The 22106-nt window shown below is 33.5% G+C and overlaps 2 pseudogenes across 1 annotated transcript; both read right to left on the reverse strand.

The window, feature by feature from the left end:
• Positions 1-662: 662 nt before the first annotated feature.
• LOC147491638 (transcription factor ICE1-like) lies at positions 663-2479 on the reverse strand (annotated as a pseudogene). The gene is made up of 2 exons (XR_015198962.1): positions 1906-2479; positions 663-1256 (listed from the first exon to the last, which is right to left on the reverse strand). The product of XR_015198962.1 is annotated as a transcription factor ICE1-like (transcript).
• A 14100-nt stretch (positions 2480-16579) lies between these two features.
• On the reverse strand, positions 16580-18194 carry LOC147491639 (uncharacterized; annotated as a pseudogene).
• Between the last annotated feature and the right edge of the window lie 3912 nt (positions 18195-22106).

The following is a 22106-nucleotide window of genomic DNA, read 5'->3' on the forward strand; positions in this document are numbered from 1 at the left end:
TCGAACCACCATCTCTTGGGATATGTATGCGCCGCATTTTGATCCCAAGCGCTTTGCCTTTTAAGCTAAAGATCCATTTAGAAAAGGGTGAGCAGGGTCGTCAATGTGTACTATGCACCATGAGTGCAGCCAATGAATTTGCAAATAGATTGTAATGGCTAAGATAACTTAGGTTCCCTCTAAAATAAGGACAAAAATAACGGGAGTTAACGACCAAATTTCAGGATGGCTTTTGGGACAATTGGCCAGGTCTTAAGAGACAAGAATAAACTAGGCGGTCTCATATTTAGCATGCTTAGCATAATCAAGAAAAGATGAAGGTAGGAATCTTACTTCAGCATGAAAAACAACTAGAGCAAATCCATTGAAACACCTGATGATAGACTGCTAGATGTCTAACCCAAGATCATAGAGAGCTTTCACGGTGGACATCAGGAGATCTAGCCTCCGGGAGTAAAACATGTGGATGTTGACAGCCCTCCCTTCTCTCATCCTAACTTCCACCTGAAAAGTGCAAAGAAAGTAAATATTTACGACTAAGATTTCTCTCGTATAATCGATTAATAACGAGTGATCAGTGAGGTTTCAGCAAGTGATGCAAACAGAAAATTTTATTGGCAAGAAAAATGGATGAAAATCAACCGAAACAAAGAAAGAGGGGAACCTAACAAATTGCACTTATTGCTGTAATATTGATGATTTTAGAGCAATGAAATTCTCATATATGAGTAAGAAAATAAATAACTGCATAAAACAGAAAGTTTACTTCACATGGTGTACTGTGAGGAATAATATTGACGGATCCTAGTTATGAGTTTCAGACTCAACTAAATTATCTTAATCATCTAAAGACAGAAGTAAAATGTAATAAGATGGATCAATGAAGCTAACTAAAGTAGGCATTCACCCATTTGTCATTTCCACTTGCATAAGTGCTTAGCAGACTTATTTAAATTAAGAACCAGGACTTCCACTAAAAGAAGGCAACTGAGTGATTCCACTACATGATCAAAATTTTACCCTTGCAGGATGATTATTCGGGCTCGGGACTGAGCTCGAGCAAAGTTCCTCCTTGACACAATGACACGGCAGGGTAAAGTGGGTGGAGTCGGTGTCAAGGGGTTGAAGCTTGTACTAGGAGGAAGTGAACATCCAGGAGTTGTAGACTCTAGCTCATTGTGAAGGTCATTAATCCTTTGCAGAAGCTCTTTCAAGTACTCAATCACATCCCAAGCATAGAAGCTCCATCCATCTGTCTGAAATGCAAGATCATTAAAAATCAATGTCATAATGATATCGTCGAAGTACAAACAAAAAGAAACACAAAATTGGTCTTGCAAAGCAACCAAGATAGTGACTTCTGCTCAGCTACAATTTAAAATTCATGTTGTGTAAAACAGTGTCAATTGTATACAAAATCATGCTAGCATTTATCAAACTCAAGACAAATTTTTACTGAGTCAAGCAAGAATTTTCAATTACTCTTTCAGTTCTTATCTACTCTTTAGTATCCCAGGTATATTTGACCATCCTGTATAGACTTGATTATGTAGCCTTTGATAAATTGCTCAAGCTAAAAAAACACTAACAAAATATAGAAAGCGCCTAATAAATCCTATTTACTCATGTGGGGCTAACTCATAAACCATTTGGTAGAAGATCAATTTATCAGCTTTAAAGAATGAAAACTACACCAAAACAAGTTTGAAATGGAATACAGAAAACCTATGAACCACTACAATCCACTAGCATCCTCAACTCCAAAGGATCAACATAGCAAATAAACTAATGGGAAACAATAATTAAAATATAATTTGAAAGCCAAATACTTAAACAACAACGCTAAGATTAACAAAAAAAACATTAAATTCACGATGACAAGAGTACAAACATAGAGAAACTCACCTTGCTGATCTTGGGAACAACAGACCATAGCATGTAAAGTCTATCATTAAGCTTCTTCCTGCTGTGTCTTTCAGCCATCAGATTCATAGCAGGAGGCCCCTTTTTCTTCCCCTTCTGATCTCCACCACCAGTAATAGTACTATTCGCATTCGAACTACTCCCACCACCATTCTTAGAATTCTGCTCCACCTTATTATTATCATTCCCCATTCCTTCATTAGAATAAAAAATAAAACCCGACCCATCTCCATCCATACTCAAATCATTCTCATCCTCATCCTCATAACTCTTCTTCCTCTTTCCCCATTCTTCTCCCATCTCTCTTCCAAGAAGACGCATTGAGCTCGCCTTAAACTCACAGATTATATTTCTCCTTAGTAGATTTCCCCACTGCGAGACCGAAATCTTTATTTTACTACAAAAAGAACAAGCTAGAAGTGCAATGTTAGGACGAAAAGTAGTTATTGAGAGAGAGGAATTACTGAGGAGAGAGGGGAGTTTTCAGTTTGGGAAAGAAGAGAAGAGAGTTTTGGATAGAAGCAAGACAACCAGACAAATCGTGGGAAAAATCGTTATTTCCATATTGGTTTATTAGAATATTTTTTTTAGTTTAAAATAAATAGAAAAATTTTTAAAAAAAAATAGTCTCTTTTATTTGTAACTATTTGTTGGACACGTGGGGCAATTGTGGCGCTCGTAAATTCCACCAGCAAAAATGCTGGTGAACAAATTCGGACTCGGTAATATCTATCAAAAACCACAAAGCCTTTTGCGTCTATTGCGCGCACCTTACTGGAATGTGCAGCGTAATAATCGGTTGGGAAGTTTTGAGTAATCGGTTGGGAGATTTGAGTGTGTTGAATGGGCCACTCAGTGTCACGAGAGTATATATAGGATTCTCCAGCTTGCATGACCATACACCTAGCCTAACGGCTTCACAAATCAGTCACCAATACGAAACTACGGAGAGGGCAAGGCATGCAAGACCATAAGCAACTTCATCCTGGTACCCTGAAACAAAAAGGTTTGGCAGAAAGTTTTCTTTTGGATTTAGAAAACAGGGGCTATAAATAAATAGCTCAATTGAGAGAGTGCATTTACATTTTTTAAGACCAAAATATTTATGAGCCTAAATTCATGAAGTCCTGAACCAACAATAACGAGTGCCCACCGAAAAATTTATCTCCTTGTTGTATGATCCATCACAAAAAGAATAAATAATAACCTGATCGACAAAATACAATTTCCTTACAGATCGACCAAGATACAAGCAGAAGTCACACACATGGATTGTCCACCCCAATACCGTAGTTTATAGAGGTTCCGCCATCAGGGCACTTCCTTGCTACACTACTGGTTTTCAAAAGAAAGGGATTCCTCACAATAAGGACTGCAAAAGTTTTTCAGACATACAGTTTTGAGTAATCGGTTGGGACTTGGGAGTTTTGAGTGTGTTGAATGGACCAAATGGGCCACTTAGTATCAAAAGGGTATTTATAAGATTCTCCACTGTTCCAACCCAAATTTCTAAACAATTACCAAGTGAATATTTGAAATATAAATATCTCAAACATCGCTATGTTATTGTTTAAAAACCCAGGCTATGACGGGGTGGATACAACACATGCCAAAAACATAAAACCCACATCATAAAAGAATAAACCCAAGAATTTCCACCATCACTTTATTAAGCTATCTTCCGTCCAAACAAAACATCAAACAAACTCTAAGAATAAAAGTCTTCAATATCTTATTCTCATGTCATGCTGAAAATGTAAACTACGTTATTACATCCTTCCAAGAAAAATTGGACCTAATAAAAGAACTAATTGACTGCTCCATGCAAGAATCCAAATTACCCGCCGCAGTTCCACTGCCTTCCACCTATGTTCCCAAAAACACACTCACGTTGCCAAAACAAAGTAAACATGGGTCAGCAAATAGAATTTGTTGGTATGAGTAGACTAACCACATATATACATTTTCAGTCTTTACTTATCAAACTAACACTTTATATATATATATCATAACTTAAACATTCTCAGCTTGGAAGACAGGTAGTTCCGTCATTTCAACCGGCATAGTTTCTTTCCAAGCAAGTCTTCCATTTTATTAACTCACTAGATTTTGGACCCGGGCATACGCCCGAGATCTATTAAATATTTTGTGTGCTAAAAAGGCTTTACAAAATGTCTCATACAAACTTTCGATTCAGAATATATTTTTATTGAAAATAAACCGAAATATGTTAATGACCAGCGATTGTGGTGCATAAGTACTTGGAAATTAAGAGATCAAATTGAGATAACCTCTTTCCTTTCTGGTTTAGGATATTAATCTGTAATTTTCAAATAAAATTATTTTAAACTAGATCTAGTTTGTATAATAGTTTTCTTAGATTTATGGTGATTTAGTGGCAAATTTTCTAATCGGAATATATTTTTATTGAAAATGAACGAAATACGTTAATGAGCATTGATTATAGTGCATAAGTACTTGGAAACTAAGGGATCAAATTGAGATAGCCTATTCACTTTGTGGTTTAGGATATTAATTCGTAATTTTCAAATAGAATTATCTTAAACTTGATATAGCTTGTATAATAGTTTTCTTAGATTTATGGTGATTTAGTGGCAAATTTTTGAAACAGAATATATTTTTATTGAAAATAAACAGAAATATATTAATGAGCAGCGATTATGGTACATAAGTACTTAGAAACTAAGGGATCAAATTGAGATAGCCTCTTCACTTTGTGGTTTAGTATATTAATTTGTAATTTTCAAATGAAATTATCTTAAACTCGATCTAGCTTGTATAATAGTTTTATTATATTTATGGTGATTTAGCGGTAAATCATTATCGTTCGGCTTACGTACTAAGGTGTACAAAATACTAAAACAGATTGATTGTTTCCATATCCTCAAAGAATACATTACTCCCACTTGAAAAGATTTATCACATGAACGCCTATGAACGGGTGCCATTATATTAAATTATTCTAAAAAATATTAACAACTATGCATAGCTAGCTATGAGATATGAAAATTATATTAATTACTCATTTAAATTTCTTGCACCACTCTCTATAAAAAGGAAGCACCAAACCTTGATAAAACTCATCAACTTCTTTTTATTGTTAGATTTAATAATAGAAGTTTGATTGAAGTTTTGTGAGAATGCCCAATGTGGTGAAAATAATATTGAAGCTACTTGAATAGCAAGGCAATCCCAATAACAATAAAAGAATTATAATAAACACTATTTAAAATACAAAACTATATTTGTCGAGACTTTTATTCCCCCTACATATAATACAAATATGTTTTAGGGTTATTAGTTCAATGCATTTGCATCAAGTTTCTGATTTTCCATTAATTATTCTTTGAGGTTAGTTTAATGTAGTACATTGTATCCAGTTTCCAATTTCTCATTAATTATTTTTTTAGGTTAGTTCAATGCAGTTGCATCAAGTTTTCAATTTCCCGTTAATTATTATTTGAGGTTACTTCAGTGCAATTGCATCCACTTTATGATTTCATGTTAGTTATTCATTAAGGTTAATTCAGTACAGTTGCATCCAATTTCTGATGTTTCGTTAATTAGTCTTTGAGATTAGTTCATTGCATTTGCATCCAAGTTCCAATCTCCCGTTAATTACTCTTTGAAGTTAGTTCAATACATTTGCATCTAGTTTCTGATTTCCCGTTAATTGTTTTTCTAGGTTAGTTCGATAGTTTATAATTTCTATATAGTTTGCATACATGTAAGAGTCTGTTTTTATAAACTCATTTTCGTTTTGGGTTCCTAATTACTCGTAATTACTCATGTGAGAAGGCTAAAAAAATAGACATTTATGCTTTGAGGTCAGTGCGATGCAGTTACATCCGACTTTCGATTTCTAGTTAACTATTTTTTGAGCTTATTTTAATGCATTTGCATCCAATTTCTGATTTTCCGTTAGTTAATCTCTTATTTTAGTTTAATACAGTTTCATCCAGTTTTTGGTTTTCCGTTAATTATTCTGTGAGGTTAGTTAAATGCAGTTGTATCTAATTTCTGATTTTATGTTAATTATTCTTTGATGTTAGTTAAATGCATTTGCATCAAGTTTTCGATTTTTTGTTAATTATTTTTTTAGGTTAGTTCAATGCAGTTACATCAAATTTATAATTTCCCGTTAATTATTCATTTAGGCTAGTTCAGTGCAGTTTCATCCATTTTTCAATATTTTGTTAATTAGTCTTTGAGATTAGTTTATTGCATTCGGATCCAGTTTTTGATTTTCCGTTAATAACTCTTTAAGGTTAGTTCAATACATCTGCATCTAGTTTCTGATTATTTATGCTTTGAGGTTAGTTCAATACAATTATATCCGGTTTTTGATTTCCCGTTAACTATTCCTTGAAGTTATTTCAATGCATTTGCATTTAGCTTCCGATTTCCCACCAATTATTCTATGAGTTTAGTTCAATGCAGTTGCATTCGGTTTTTTATTTTCTGTTAACTATTTTTTGAGTTAAGTTCAATGCATTTGCATCCAGTTTCCGGTTTCCCATTAATTATTATTTGAGGTTTGTTTGATGTATTTGCATACCGTTTCCTATTTTATGTTAAATATTTTTCAAATATTTGCATCCAATTTCTAATTTCCCGTTAGTTATTCTCCGTCGTTAGTTTAATGCAATTTGCATAAAGTTTCCGATTTCCTGTTAATTACTATTTGAGCTCAGTTATGTATTTAAATCCAATTTTCGATTTCCTTATAATTATCCAATGTGGTGTGTAATACCAACTTCTACTGATCCATCTGCAGTGTCCTTACAAACATGACATAAAAAATAAATTATGTTTAATTTACTATGTGGGATCATCGAAGATTATCCAGTTCCCAATTTCCCGTTAATTAGTCTTTAAATTATGCATGACTCACTATGTAGAATTTTCAAAGATTGTCTACGAACGGGTGTTGTTATATTAATTATTCTGAAAAATATTTGCAAATATGCAGAACTATTATATATTAATATTATATTGATCACTCAATCAAATTTCTTATAACGTGAAAACCTCACTCTCTATTAAAAAAAAGAACTTGTCTTTGATAAAACCCTTCAACTTCATTTTGTTGTTTAATAATTGAAGTTTAATTGAAGTTTTGTAAGATTGCCTAATAAGGCGAAGTTCATATATATCGAAGCTACTTGAATAGCAAGGAGTTCCCAATCATACGGAAAGATATAAGATAAACACCAGTTTAAATGCAAAATTATACTTATCGAGACATTCCCACAACATATAACCCAACTATGTTTTAATGTTAGTTCAATGCATTTGCATCCAGTTTATGATTTTCCGTTATTTATATTTTGAGGTTAGTTCAATGCAGTTGCATCCAATTTCCAATTCTCTTTATTTATTTTTTTAGATCAGTTCAATGCAGTTGCATCCAGTTTCTGATTTTTTGTTAATTATTCTTTTCAGTTAGTTCAATACATTTGCATCCAATTTCCAATTTCCAATTTCCTGTTAATTGTTCTTTGAGGTAAGTTCAATGCATTTGCATCCAGTTTCTGATTTCCCGTTAATTATTATGTGAGATTAGTTTAATGCATTTACATCCAGTTTCCGATTTCTCGTTTATTATTTGATAAAGTTACATTTGCATCTAGTTTCCGATTTTCCGTTAATTATTGTTTGAGGTTAGTTCATTGAGTTTACATCCAGTTTCTGATTTCCCGTTAATTATTTCTTGAGGTTTTGTATCCAGTTTATTTTTTGAAATTAGTTCAGTGCAGTTGCATCCGATTTCCGATTTTCCGTTAATTATTTTTTAAGATTAGTTACATGCATTTGCATTATGTTTTCAATTTATAATTAATTTTTCTTTGAGGTTAGTTTAATACAGTTGCATCTAGTTTCCTATTTCCCGTTAATTTAATCTTTGAGGGTTAGCTCATTGCATTTGCATCCAGTTTCTAATTTTCTGACAATTATTTTTTGATATTAGTTTGATGTATATGCATCCAAGTTTTGATTTTTTGTTAATTATTCTTTGAGGCTTTTTTAATGCAGTTGTATCCATATTCCGATTTTCTATTAATTACTTTTTAAGATTAGTTTAATGCTTGCATTTGCATCTAGTTTCGATTTCCCGTTAAATATTATTTGAGGTTAGTTCGATACATTTGCATCCAGTTTTCGGTTCCCCATTAATTATTTTTTGACGTTAGTTTTATTCAGTATTATACATATTTTAAAATATTTGTCATTATTGCTTTGTTATTTTTTTTTTTTTCATTTTCTATTATATATTTTGTGATGTTATTTTTTGTATAATTGTTTTTAACTATGTTTTGAGGTCGTGTTAAGGATATATTCAAAATAAGTCGGTGTTTTATCATAGACACTAAAATTGTGTGATTTGTAATAGGAAATTAGTTTCTATAAATCACCTATTTTTTAGTAATTTTTTTTATTTAATCAAATATATAATAATTGGAACACTAAAAGTGTTTGATTCGTGACAGGAAATTACCATCTACAAATCACCTATTTTTTAACAATTTTTTTTTATTTTATCAAATATATAAGAATTGGAAATACACTTAAACTCTCCAAATATAGGAATTATAAATACACTCAAACTCTCCAAAGAGGTTCCATGTATGTGGGATTGTAGGCTATTAGAAAATACTATCTTTCATATTATAGTGCCACATATGATGGAGAAAAGGCTAACTCTCATATTAGAGTGCCACATAGGAGAGAGAAAATCCTCCTTTAAAGGTCTCTGCTTTAGTATATAGACTAGATTTTGGACCCGGGCATACGCCCGGGATCTATTAAATATTTTGTGTGCTGAAAAGGTTTTTACAAAATGTTTTACACAAATTTTCGAATCAGAATATATTTTTATTGAAAAGAAACCGAAAGAAGTTAATGAGCAGCGATTATGGTGCATAAATACTTGGAAACTAAGGGATCAAATTGAGATAGCCTCTTCAGTTTGTGGTTTATGATATTAATCCATAATTTTCAAATATAATTATCTTAAACTCGATCTAGCTTGTATAATAGTTTTCTTAGATTTATGGTGATTTAATGGCAAATTTTCGAATCAGAATATATTTTTATTGAAAATAAACTGAAATACATTAATGAGCAGCGATAATGGTGCATAAGTACTTGGAAATTAAGGGATCAAATTAAGATAGCCACTTCACTTTGTGGTTTAGGATATTAATCCGTAATTTTCAAATAGAATTATCTTAAACTCGATCTAGCTTGTATAATAGTTTTATTAGATTTATGGTGATTTAGCGGCAAATTTTTGAATCACAATATATTTTTATTAAAAATAAACCGAAATACGTTAATGAGCAGTGATTATGGTGCATAAGTATTTGGAAACTAAGGGATCAAATTGAGATAGCATCTTCACTTTGTGGTTTAGGATATTAATTTGTAATTTTTAAATGGAATTATCTTAAACTCGATCTAGCTTGTATAATAGTTTTATTAGATTTATGGTGATTTAGCAAGAAAAATCATCACCAAATTTTACGCATTTACTAATGTGTACAAATCACTAAAATAGATTGATTGTTTCCATATTCTCAAAGAATACACTACTCCCACTTGAAAAGATTTGTCACATGAACGTGTCCTACGAACGGGAACGTGTCCTACAAACGGGTGTCGTTACATTAAATTATTCTAAAAAATATTAGCAACTATGCATAGCTATGAGATATGAAAATTATATTAATTACTCATTTAAATTTCTTGCACCATTATGCATAACTCGATAAAAAGGAAGCATCAAACCTTGATAAAACTCATCGACTTTTTTTTTATTGTTAGGTTTAACAATATAAGTTTGATTGAAGTTTTGTGAGAATGCCTAATGTGGCGAAGATAATATTGAAGCTACTTGAATAGCAAGACATTCCCAATCACAATAAAAGAATTATGATAAACAATACTGAAAATGTAAAACTATATTTGTCGAGATATTTATTCTTCCTACATATAATACAAATATGTTTTAGGGTTATTAGTTCAATGCATTTGCATTAAGTTTCTGATTTTCTATTAATTATTCTTTGAGGTTAGTTTAATGTAGTACGTTGCATCTAGTTTCAAAATTCTCATTAATTATTCTTTGAGGTTAATTCAATGCAGTTGCATCAAGTTTTCGATTTCCCGTTAATTATTATTTGAGGTTAGTTCAGTGCAATTGTATCCACTTTATGATTTCCCGTTAGTTATTCATTAAGGTTAATTCAGTACAGTTGTATCCAGTTTTCGATGTTTCGTTAATTAGAATTTAAGATTAGTTCATTGCATTTGCATCTCTCATTAATTACTCTTTGAGGTTAGTTCAATGCATCTGCATCCAGTTTCTGATTTCCCGTTAATTGTTTTTCTAGGTTAGTTCGATAGTTTACAATTTTTATACAGTTTGCATACATGTAAGACTCTATTTTTATAAACTCACTTTCGTTTTGGGTTCCTAATTACTCATGTGAGAAGGCTAAAAAAGCAGACATTTATGCTTTGAGGTCAGCACGATGCAGTTACATCCGACTCCTGATTTCCAGTTAACTATTTTTTAGGCTATTTCAATGCATTTGTATCCAATTTCTGATTTCCCATTAATTAATCTCTTATTTTAGTTTAATGCAGTTGCATCCAATTTTTAGTTTTCCGATAATTATTCTTTAAGGTTAGTTCAATGCAGTTGCATCCAATTTTCGATTTTATGTTAATTGTTCTTTGAGGTTAGTTCAATGCATTTGCATCAAGTTTCCGATTTCCCGTTAATTATTTTTTAAGGTTAGTTCAATGTAGTTACATCAAATTTATAATTTCCCATTAATTATTCATTTAGATTAGTTCAGTGCAGTTTCATCCATTTTTCAATGTTTCATTAATTAGTCTTTGAGATTAGTTCATTGCATTTGGATTAAGTTTTCGATTTCCCGTTAATAACTCTTTAAGGTTAGTTCAATGCATCTGCATTTAGTTTTTGATTATTTATGCTTTGAGGTTAGTTCGATGCAATTATATCCGATTTCTGATTTCCCGTTAATTATTCGTTGAGATTATTTCAATGTATTTGCATTTAGTTTTCGATTTCCCACCAATTATTCTATGAGGTTAGTTCAATGCAGTTGCATTCAGTTTTTGATTTTCTGTTAATTATTTTTCGAGTTTAATTCAATGCATTTGAATTGCATCCAGTTTCCGGTTTCCCATTAATTATTATATGAGGTTTGTTTGATGTATTTGCATACCGTTTTCGATTTCCCGTTAATTATTTTTCAGGGTTTTGCATCCAATTTCTAATTTCCCGTTAGCTATTATCTGACGTCAGTTTAATGCAATTGCACTCAGTTTCCGATTTCTAGTTAATTAATTTTTGAGTTTAGTTTATTGCATTTGCATAAAGTTTCCGATTTCCCGTTAATCACTTTTTGAGCTCTATTATGTATTTGAATCCAGTTTCCGATTTCCTTTTAATTATTCAATGTAGTGTATAATACCAACTTCTACTGATTCATATGTAGTGTCTTTGCAAACATGACATAAAAAGCAAATTATGCTTGATTTACTATGTGGGATCATCGAAGATTATCCAGTTCCCAATTTTCCATTAATTATTATTTAAATTATGCATGACTCACTATGTAAAATATTCAAAGATTATCTATGAACGGGTGTTCTCACTATGTGGAATATTCAAAGATTATCTATGAATGGGTGTTGTTATATTAATTATTCTGAAAAATATTTGCAAATATGCATGACTATTATATATTAATATTATATTAATCACTCAACCAAATTTCTTATAACATGAAAACCTCACTCTCCATTAAAAAAAAAATAACTCACATTTGATAAAACCCTTCAACTTTATTTTGTTGTTTAATAATAGAAGTTTGATTGAAGTTTTGTGAGATTGCCTAATAAGATGAAGTTCATATATATTGAAGCTACTTGAATAGCAAGGAGTTTCCAATCATATGGAAAGAGATAAGATAAACACCATTTTAAATGCAAAACTATACTTATCGAGATATTACCACAATATAACCCAACTATGTTTTGAGGTTAGTTCAATGCATTTGTATATAGTTTCTGATTTTTCATTATTTATATTTTGAGGTTAGTTCAATGCAGTTGCATCCAATTTTCAATTCCCGTTAATTATTTTTTAAGATCAGTTCAATGTAGTTGCATCCAGTTTCTGATTTCTCGTTAATTATTCTTTTCGATTAGTTCAATACATTTGCATCCAATTTCCAATTTCCTGTTAATTGTTCTTTGAGGTAAGTTCAATGCATTTGCATCCAGTTTCTGATTTCCCATTAATTATTTCGTGAGATTAGTTTAATGCATTTTCATCCAGTTTCTGATTTCTCGCTTATTATTTGATAAAATTGCATTTGCATTTAGTTTCCGATTTCCCGTTAATTATTGTTTGAGGTTAGTTCAATGAATTTACATCCAGTTTTCGATTTCCTGTTAATTATTTCTTGAGGTTAGTTCAATGCATTTGCATCCAGTTTATTTTTTTGATATTAGTTCAGTGTAGTTGCATCCGGTTTTCGATTTCCAGTTAATTAATTTTTAAGATTAGTTCAACGCATTTGCATCATGTTTCTAATTTATAATTAATTTTTCTTCGAGGTTAGTTCAATGCATTTGCATCCAGTTTCCGATTTCCCGTTAATTTAATCTTTGAGGGTTAGCTCAATGCATTTGCATCCAGTTTCCGATTTTTCGACAATTATTTTTTTTATGTTAGTTTGATGTATTTGTATCAAAGTTTTGATTTTCCGTTAATTATTCTTTGAGGTTAGTTTAATGCAGTTGTATCCATATTCCAATTTTCTATATATTACTTTTTAAGATTAGTTTAATACTTGCATTTGCATCCAATTTCCGATTTTCTGTTAAATATTATTTGAGGTTATAGTTTGATGCATTTGCATCCAGTTTTCGGTTCCCCATTAATTATTTTTTTTACGTTAGTTTCATTCAGTATTATATATTTTTTTAAATATTTGTCATTATTGCTTTGCCGTTATTTTTTTTTAATTTTCTATTATATATTTTGTGATGTTATTTTTTGTATAATTGTTTTTAAGTATGTTTTGAGGCCGTGTTAAGGATATATTCGAAATAAGTCGGTGCTTTATTAAAATTGTATGATTTGTAATAGAGAATTAGTTTCTATAAATCACATATTTTTAGTAATTTTTTTTATATGATCAAATATATAAGAATTGGAACACTAAAAATGTTTGATTCGTAACCTTTTATAAATCACCTATTTTTTAGCAATTTTGTTTATCTGATCAAATATATAAAAAGTGGAAATACACTCCAACTCTCCAAATATAAGAATTAGAAATACACTAAAACTCTCCAAAGAGGTTCTATATACGTGAGATTGTAGGCTATTAGAAAAGATTATCTTTAATATTAGAGTTTCACATAAGAGAAAAAAAAAAACTAACTCTCATATTAGAGTGCCACATAGGAGAGAGAAAATCCTCTATTAGAGGTCTCTGCTTTAGTATATAGATAGTAGATTATAATAACTCGTTTTAATAACTAAGTAATTGAATTAAAACTTATCGATATCCACTGCTGTATAAGGGTAGGAGCGCGTCCCTGCACAAAATATTATTAAGTCCTACCCTCCTGCAAAAGAAAGTTAGAAATTTTATATAACATATGTAGATATCATATAGGTATTCAAATGTAAGCCCAAGCACACTCGCATAATCAAATTAATTTCTCTTATCCATTAATCAATTTCTTTTCTTATACACCCACCCTTTAGTACCTACTCCATGATTTGCACTCCACACATTTGCCAAATCACACATTCATGTGTGCCTCTCTCCCACCGAATACCACAATATCATATCCAACTCTGGGGTTTCATACACATATTTCACAGCCTCTTCGGGCACAAAAACTCAGGTCATTCATGGCACATTCAATGAATACCTTAGGTCATTCCCGCCACATTCAAGGAATACCTATCATATCACTAACGGGATATTCATGGCACATTCAATGAATGCCCTGGGTCATTCCCGTCACATTCAAGGAATACCCAACCCTACATTCTTGAACACTCAAGGAATACAACTAACCCACAAGGCGAATACCTTAGTTCCTCTCTAGGGCAGTCCAAACAATCTGGTCATTCATGGCACATTCAATGAATACCCGGGTCATTCATAGCACAGTCAATGAATACCCATTTATAACGCTAACGGGCCATTTATGGAACATTCAATAAATGCCCACCTAGCATATGACATCATCAGTCAAAAAAACTCATTTCCCAAAACTTGAGGCGTGGAGAGTTCTAAAAGGGTGCGGTAAATTTGTTTACTCATTATTGAACTTTATTGCATATATTATTTCAGAGAACGAAGGAGTATCTTGTTTCATGTATTTTTAGTTTACGCGTTATTAATTAGATTGATGTCTAAGTGTCCTAGCGTTGTATATCATAAGAGACTGAAATATCACATAGTAGTTAATCCACGTACACACTTATATATAGAAAAGTCTTAGCCTAAAGTCAAGCACGCTAATAGCCCTAGACCTATCTTAATAGACCAATTCATTATCCGAGTTAAAAGTCAAACCGGGTCAACTGGTCAAAGTCAACCCTTGTCAATAGTCAAAGTCAACCTGTCAATGGTCAACAGCAGTCAACCAGCCATGTCAACAGCAGTCAACCAGACCTAAACTCCTCTAACCCAAAAGCCTAAAGACTAAGGCCCAAAGTCTAACACTTAAGTCTAAAATGAAATTCCAAAATTTAAAACACTCAAGCCCACCCACGAAGTTCGGCCCAAGCCCAACAACAAAACCCTCACTGTTCATCTTCCTCTCTCCCACTCTCCAGCGCCTCCACCACCACAGCAGCCCCCACAACCACCGCTCGCCACCACTATTTAACCCAACGGTTTGGTTCCTTTTGAAAACCCCTACCTAATGATACCACCAAATCGCGATTCCCAATCCTATGCTAGGCCACCTCTTCCACACTTCCTCCACCACTGCAGAGCTTGCCGGACTACCACTCACCTCCCAACCTAACCAAAATTGACCTAAACTAAAACCCCTACTACTTTAGTTAATACAAAAATCCAAATCATTGTTTCACCAATTCCTCCCTCAAAACTGGATCGATATTGACCTCCATTAATGCACCTGTTCCAAAGCTTCCCCTCACACTCTCCAGCACCCAATCAAACCAAACACCAATTCAATACCCAACACTTCACCACAACAACCAAACATCATCAATCATAACCACAACAGTTTAACATCACCACAAAATCAAACAAAACACATCATTCAAACTCAACAAAAATAGGACGATTTGGTTCTTGTGGTGACGTCATTAACAACCGGTGTCAAGGCTTCGACAGTTCAATTCCCAAATTCGTCAGAATTTTTATATACTGTAGTACTTTGAAATTGTATCTAACAGCCGGCACCATTAACAAAGTTTACAAGATATCAAATAAGGAAACCACTATTACGGATATGATTAGCAGAAAACAAATATTTAAAAAAACATCTTTAGACTACTCACAGTTTATAAACCGAACAGCTAGATTTCCGAAAGAGGAAAAACCCCGAAAGACCGAAGTCGACTGTCGCGCAAAAAAGACAATCTTCCTCGTTCAAAACTTTTTCTTTTTACTCTCAAACAGCAACCACTAACTGGTGTTACTCTCCCTTCCGTCTCTTCTTTTTTTTTCTGTGTATAACTCTCTGTATTTTTCCCCAAAAACTCTACGTGAGAAAACTCCTTTTTTATTTTATTTTAAAAAAACCCCACCGAAAAACAAGGATGATAGTTATCTATTTACCTACGGGCTTTTATCCTTAACTGATAGTTATCATATATTTAGTTTAACCTATTATCATTATTATTATTATTATTATTATTATTATTATTATTATTATTATATGAAAATAAAATAAAAAGACGGAGTGTTATATCCACCTTGCAAGACAAAATTACACCTAGCCTCACGGCTTCACAAACCAGTCACCAATATGAATCTCCAGAGAGGGCAAGGCATGCAAATCCATAAGCAACTTCATCCTGGGACCCTAAAACAAAAAGTTTGGCAGAAAATTTTCTTTCAGATTCAGAAAATAGGGGAATAACAAAAATAACTCAATTGAGAGAAAGTGCATTTACATTTTTAAAGATCACTAATTTATGAGCCTAGCCTAAATTCATGAAGTCCTGAACAGGGGTGGCCTTGAGTTTTGGGGGGACCTAGGCGAGATCCTAAAGTGTGGCCTCTGCCGATAAATGATGAAAAATACATAAGCCAATTTTTTTTCTTATTTGATCAAAAATTAAGTCCAAATTACTTCGTACTCTTAGGAAATCAAATGTGTGCTTTATCAACAAATTCACACCAAAATTCAATTACAAAAACTAAGCACTACTGAAAAGCTAGTCTTCATACATTTCTAGCTGCAAAATCACTAATTAAATCTTCATAATCAAGTTTTTCTACTAAAGACTTTTCAATAGATAACATAGCTAATCCATTTAATCTTTCTTGAGACATGCTCGATCGAAGGTAAGATTTGATTAACTTCAGCTTTGAAAAACTTCTTTCTGTAGAATCAGAGATGATAAAGGTATAGTCAACAAAATTCTGTATGCATCCCAAGCATTTGGAAAATAGTTATCCTGTGACTTCAAATGATTTAGCATGTCCATTGCTTTCTTTGTGTTATCTGGTAAAAGTTCTCTCATGATTCTTAACTCTGAAAATAAATCTATCTCGTCAATATTAGAAACACCGTCATGTTTCAAAAACTCTTCAAGATTAATGCAAGAAGTCTTTAAGTTATTTATATCTGCAACCTTTAACTTCTCTAAATCAAACAAGAACCCAGAAATTTTCTCATACACTTCGAACTGCTCAAATCTACTCTTGAATGAAGAAAGAGCTTGGTCTACTATGAATAAGAAGTAGTTAACTCGAAATGATTCTTCAGCTCATTGTGTCACTTCTTCACTAACGTTCTCGTCGAATTGTTTTTTTCTACTAATGATCCGCCTTTCACGAAAAATTGGTTGAATTTCCATCATAATCGCAATATCCTTAGCTTCTATATATCATGGCTTTTTCTAATCCGGTTTCTCTATACTTCTCAAAAATAGAAATAAGTCTTTTCATTTCATGTATGGCCACATCAATTTGCATGTCTTCAGTTTGAAAGTTTTTGCTAACAGAGTTAACAGCAAAAAGTAAATAATGCCAAATTACCATGTCAAGCAAAAACTCAAAACTCTCAATTTCATGTATCGCTAGTGACTTAGTTTCACTCTTTGTTTTAGGATTGTCACTGTTTTCAGCCAAGTAAACCAACACATCTCTTATTTTCGGTGCTTGATGTCTAACTGCATGAACACTGTCTACGCGACTCTCCCAGCGTGTTGATGACAACGACTTTAGCGAGAGACCTGACTTGGGCTTCACATCTTTCACATGATATTTAAACATTTTCCACCTCTTTGTGGAAGACGAAAATAATGAATAGATTCGCTGAACCACTCCAAAAAAAGATATAGCTCTTGAACAAGAGCTAGCCATATCACAAAGAGCAAGATTCAGACTATGACAGCCACATGGGGTGTATAAGGCTCTAGGGTTTATTTCAAGTAGTCTACTTTGAACTCCTTTGTGTTTTCCTTTCATATTAGATCCATTGTCATAACCCTGCCCTATTATATCACCAATATCAAGGTCAAGAGTGTTCAAAATATTTTTGAGTGTATCAAAGAGCCCCAGTCCTGATGTGTCATCCACCTTCAAAAATCCTAAAAAGAACTCTTCAACCTTTGAGCAACTTGATGTAACATCTACAAATCGAATCACAAGTGACATTTGCTCTTCATGACTAATATTCGGTGTACAATCAAGTATTACTGAAAAGTACCTGGCTTCCTTGATTTTCTGGACAATGGCTTTCTTCATCTCACTTGCTAACAACTCTATCAACTCATTTTGAATCTTGTGGCTAAGATAATGATAATGGATTTCTTTACTTTGAATGCGCCGAATGTGCTCTTTCAGTACTGGATCAAATTCAGCAATCATTTCAATTAAACTTAAAAAAATCCCATTATTTTCATCATAAATCTTCTCATTCTTCCCACGAAAAACCAAATTACTTTTAGCAAGTGCTTTCACTAAAGCAAGTATTCGTAGTAACACTTGTCGCCAATGTTCTCTCTCTTTGCTGATTTCTTCTTTAGTTCATACCAACTATTCCAATAAATAAGATGCTCTGGAGATGATTGATGCTCTGAAAGCCTTCTACTTAGGTTATGCCAGTCACAATACCCTTCACTGTCCAATTGAGAAGTGTTCGTGTGTCGCTTGAACAACTTACAACAAAAACAAAAGATCCTGTCCAAAGAAACATAATATACGAGGCAAGTTCTATCTTTTTTAAATCCATTTGGCATTATTCGAGTGTAATGCTTCGAAGAGAAATGTCTGTCAAGGTGATTTCTAGAAAAATCAACATCAGTAATTCTTAATGGACCCTTTTCAACAAGTAAATATCTAAGATTTTGATCAATATTGTCCCAATTTGCTGGATCAAAGTAGTGGACAGGTACATGTTCTGTATTCTCATTTGTATCTTGATCGAGATCGTCATTCACTAAAGGCTCGTCATTATCATTCACCAAAGGTTCAACATTTTCATTCACTAAAGGTTCAACATCTTCATTCACCAAAGCTTCAACATCTTCGTTCAATTCATGCTCTCCATTATCATCATCATTCCTTTGTTCGACGTCAACCACTACTGTTTCACTTAAACTTTCTACTTGTCCTTTGTTACCAAAAAAATTTAGTATATCTCCGCTTTGGGATTGAGCGGCATTGACTAATCTTTGCTTCTTTTTCTTTTTCTCAAAGACAGAAGGATACTTTCTAGTCGAAGGTTTCGGAGGCATGATGACAGACTGACAATTAAAATTCACAAACAATCAAACGATGATATGATTAATTAAAAATCACCACAACCCCAACTTAGTGGCTTACACACAAAATACATACAAAAAAGTAGCTATTAATGTCTAGTAATCTCAAACTAAAAGAAAAGGGAATTCAATAGAACCATAGAATAGTTTAAAAAAATACTTACTTTGCAAATAACTAAAATAAATATGATTAAAGTTTTAAGGAATTAATATGTATCAATTAATTAAAGTAGTAAACAAAAAACTACTACTTACTTGGGAGTTGCAAGTATACTGTTAAAAGAGAGGGGAGTGAAGACCGTGGAGTGCAACTGTGCAAGTTAGAGAACTCAACCTTAAAGAATTGCAAAGACTGAGAGTCGAGACTCGAGAGATTGAGACTTGAGAGGAGAAGTCAGAAGTGGAGTCGTCAGTCGTGGAGAACAAGACTCTCAACTTTAGTATCGATGGGGTTTTGTTGTTAGGCCAAATATGTGTTTAATGATTTATGTTGGGCCGACTCTCTAAAATAATTGACCACAAGTCCACAACTGCTTTCAGCCATGGGGGCCCTAATATTGGGCCAACTTTTTAGGCCCTGACCCAGTTGCTGTGTGTCGTCGTCCTCGACCGGTCCCCAGTCCAACAATAATGAGTGCCCATCAAAAAAATTATCTCATTGTCGTATGATCCATTCCAAAATGAATAAAATACAATTTCCTTACAAATTGACCAAGATACAAGCAGAAGTCACACACATGGATTGTCCACCCCGATACCGTAGTTTACAGTGTTACGAAAACGAATGCGGAAGCGTGACAATTGGACAAAGAAGATTGAATGTAGTGATAGAAATCGACAAAAACAAATCAAGTAAAATACTTACCAATGCAAAGCGAATAACCAATAGAAGTGGAAACGAGATTTACGTGGTTTGGCGTTAGCCTAATCCACCAAGCAAAAGAGAAGAACTTTACTAATAAAGAGATAAACAAATAGAGTACAATCACTCACAAACGAATCTCGAAGAATTCACAAACTTGAGCATAACAAATCCTACAAATCGGTCTCGTATTTATAGAGGTCGTGAGTATCAAATTGGAATCCTATTTAGAATAGGAAACCAAAATCTTAACCCTGTGGTGTGCTATTCCAATATGGAAATTAATTCCTAAACTAAAGTGGCGGTGCCTCTTTCCAATATGAATTTGGAAAACCCCATATACCAACAATTCTCCACCTCGGTGAAGATTTATCCAAATCTGAGCCGATCAACCGAATAGCAAATCCCCTCTTCAATGCACAAATGTCCGAAGGGCCAAACAAATAACAAATGTCTCGATGGACCAAACACAACTGTACCACATAGTGGCTGCCTACGTACCCTTGTTAAAGGATCAAGCCGACCGTAGTTCACCAATGCTCCGAAGAGCCAAATCATCTCAAATAGAGGATATGAATCAAATTCAAACAATGTTGAAACTTGATTCCATAAACCACTTTGGTTAACATATCAACTGGGTTCTCCTTGGTGTCTATCTTAGTGAGTAAGATATCACCCTCCTCTAAAATTTCTCTGACAAAGTGAAAACGCACATAAATGTGCTTCGTACGGGCATGATGAACTTGGTTCTTGGCCAAGTATATAGCACTCATGCTATCACAGTGAATCTCGAGCTGACCCTACACAATACCCAAGTCATCTAACAAACCCTGCAACCAAATAGCCTCTTTCATAGCCTCAGTCACCGTCATATATTCTGCCTTTGTCGTAGACAATGCAACTGTAGACTGCAAAATAGACCTCCAACTTACTGGAGCACCATCTAAAGTAAATACATACCCAGCAGTGGACCGGTGCTTATCCAAATCACCTGCATAGTCAGAATCCACATAACCCACACAAAGCTTACTAGTATCCCTCTCAAACATCAAACCAACATTTACAGTACCAAGAATGTACCGTAGAATCCATTTCACAGCTTGCCAGTGTTTCTTCCCAGGGTTATGCATATATCTACTAACAACACTAACAGCTTGTGAAATGTCTGGCCTAGTATACACCATCGTATACATCAAACTACCAACAGCACTTGCATATGGAACATGAGTCATGTGCTCACGCTCCTCATTGGAACTCGGAGACATAGTAACACTAAGTTTAAAATGAGGGGCAAGAGGTATACTCACAGACTTAGTGTTCTCATCAATACCAAACTTTTGTAGTACCTTCTTCAAATATGTCTTTTGAGACAAACAAACCCTGCCTTTTGCTCTATCTCTCTGAATCTACATGCCAAGAATCTTCTTAACTTCACCCAAGTTTTTCATTTCAAATTCTGAGGACAAAAGTTGTTTAAGCTTATCAATCTCAGTCTTGCTTCTTGAGGCTATAAGCATATCATCAACATACAAGAGCAAGTAGATGAAAGAACCGTCATGTAGTTTGTGAAAATAGACACAATGATCGTAGTGACTTCTTGTGTACTTGAGCCCTAGCATAAACCGATCAAACCGCTTGTACCACTGCCTGGGAGACTGTTTCAAACCATATAGCGATTTTTTCAGTTTACACACCAAATCCTCTTTTCATACAACTTTAAACCCACTTAGCTGAGTCATATAGATCTCCTCTTCTAAATCACCATGTAAAAAAGCAGCTTTTACATCGAGCTGGGCTAGCTCCAAATCATACTAAGCTACCAAGGCCAAAAGGATGCGTATGGAGGAGTGCTTCACAACCGGAGAAAACACCTCATTATAGTCAATCCCCTCCCTCTGAGCGTAGCCTTTAGCTACTCATTTTGCCTTGTAACGTAACTCATCACTTAGAGATCCTTCTTTCAATGCAAACACCCATTTCCCGCCAATCACCTTCTTACCCTTAGGTAACTTTACAAGCACCCAGGTATCATTCTTATGAAGAGATTGCATCTCCTCATCCATAGCTGTCTTCCACCTTTCTGACTTGGAGCACTGGATTGCTCCATAATATGAGGAAGGAACATCTTCATCAAGAATTTCAATAACAGGAAGTGCATAGGTAACGTAATCGTTTAGCTAATACAATGGGGGAACATTCCTTTTAAATTTACCAGTTGCAATAGGCTCATGAACCGGAGCCAAAGGACCAACATTC

Source organism: Coptis chinensis, chromosome 6 (genome assembly GCF_015680905.1).
Source record: "Coptis chinensis isolate HL-2020 chromosome 6, ASM1568090v1, whole genome shotgun sequence".
NCBI lineage: Eukaryota > Viridiplantae > Streptophyta > Magnoliopsida > Ranunculales > Ranunculaceae > Coptis > Coptis chinensis.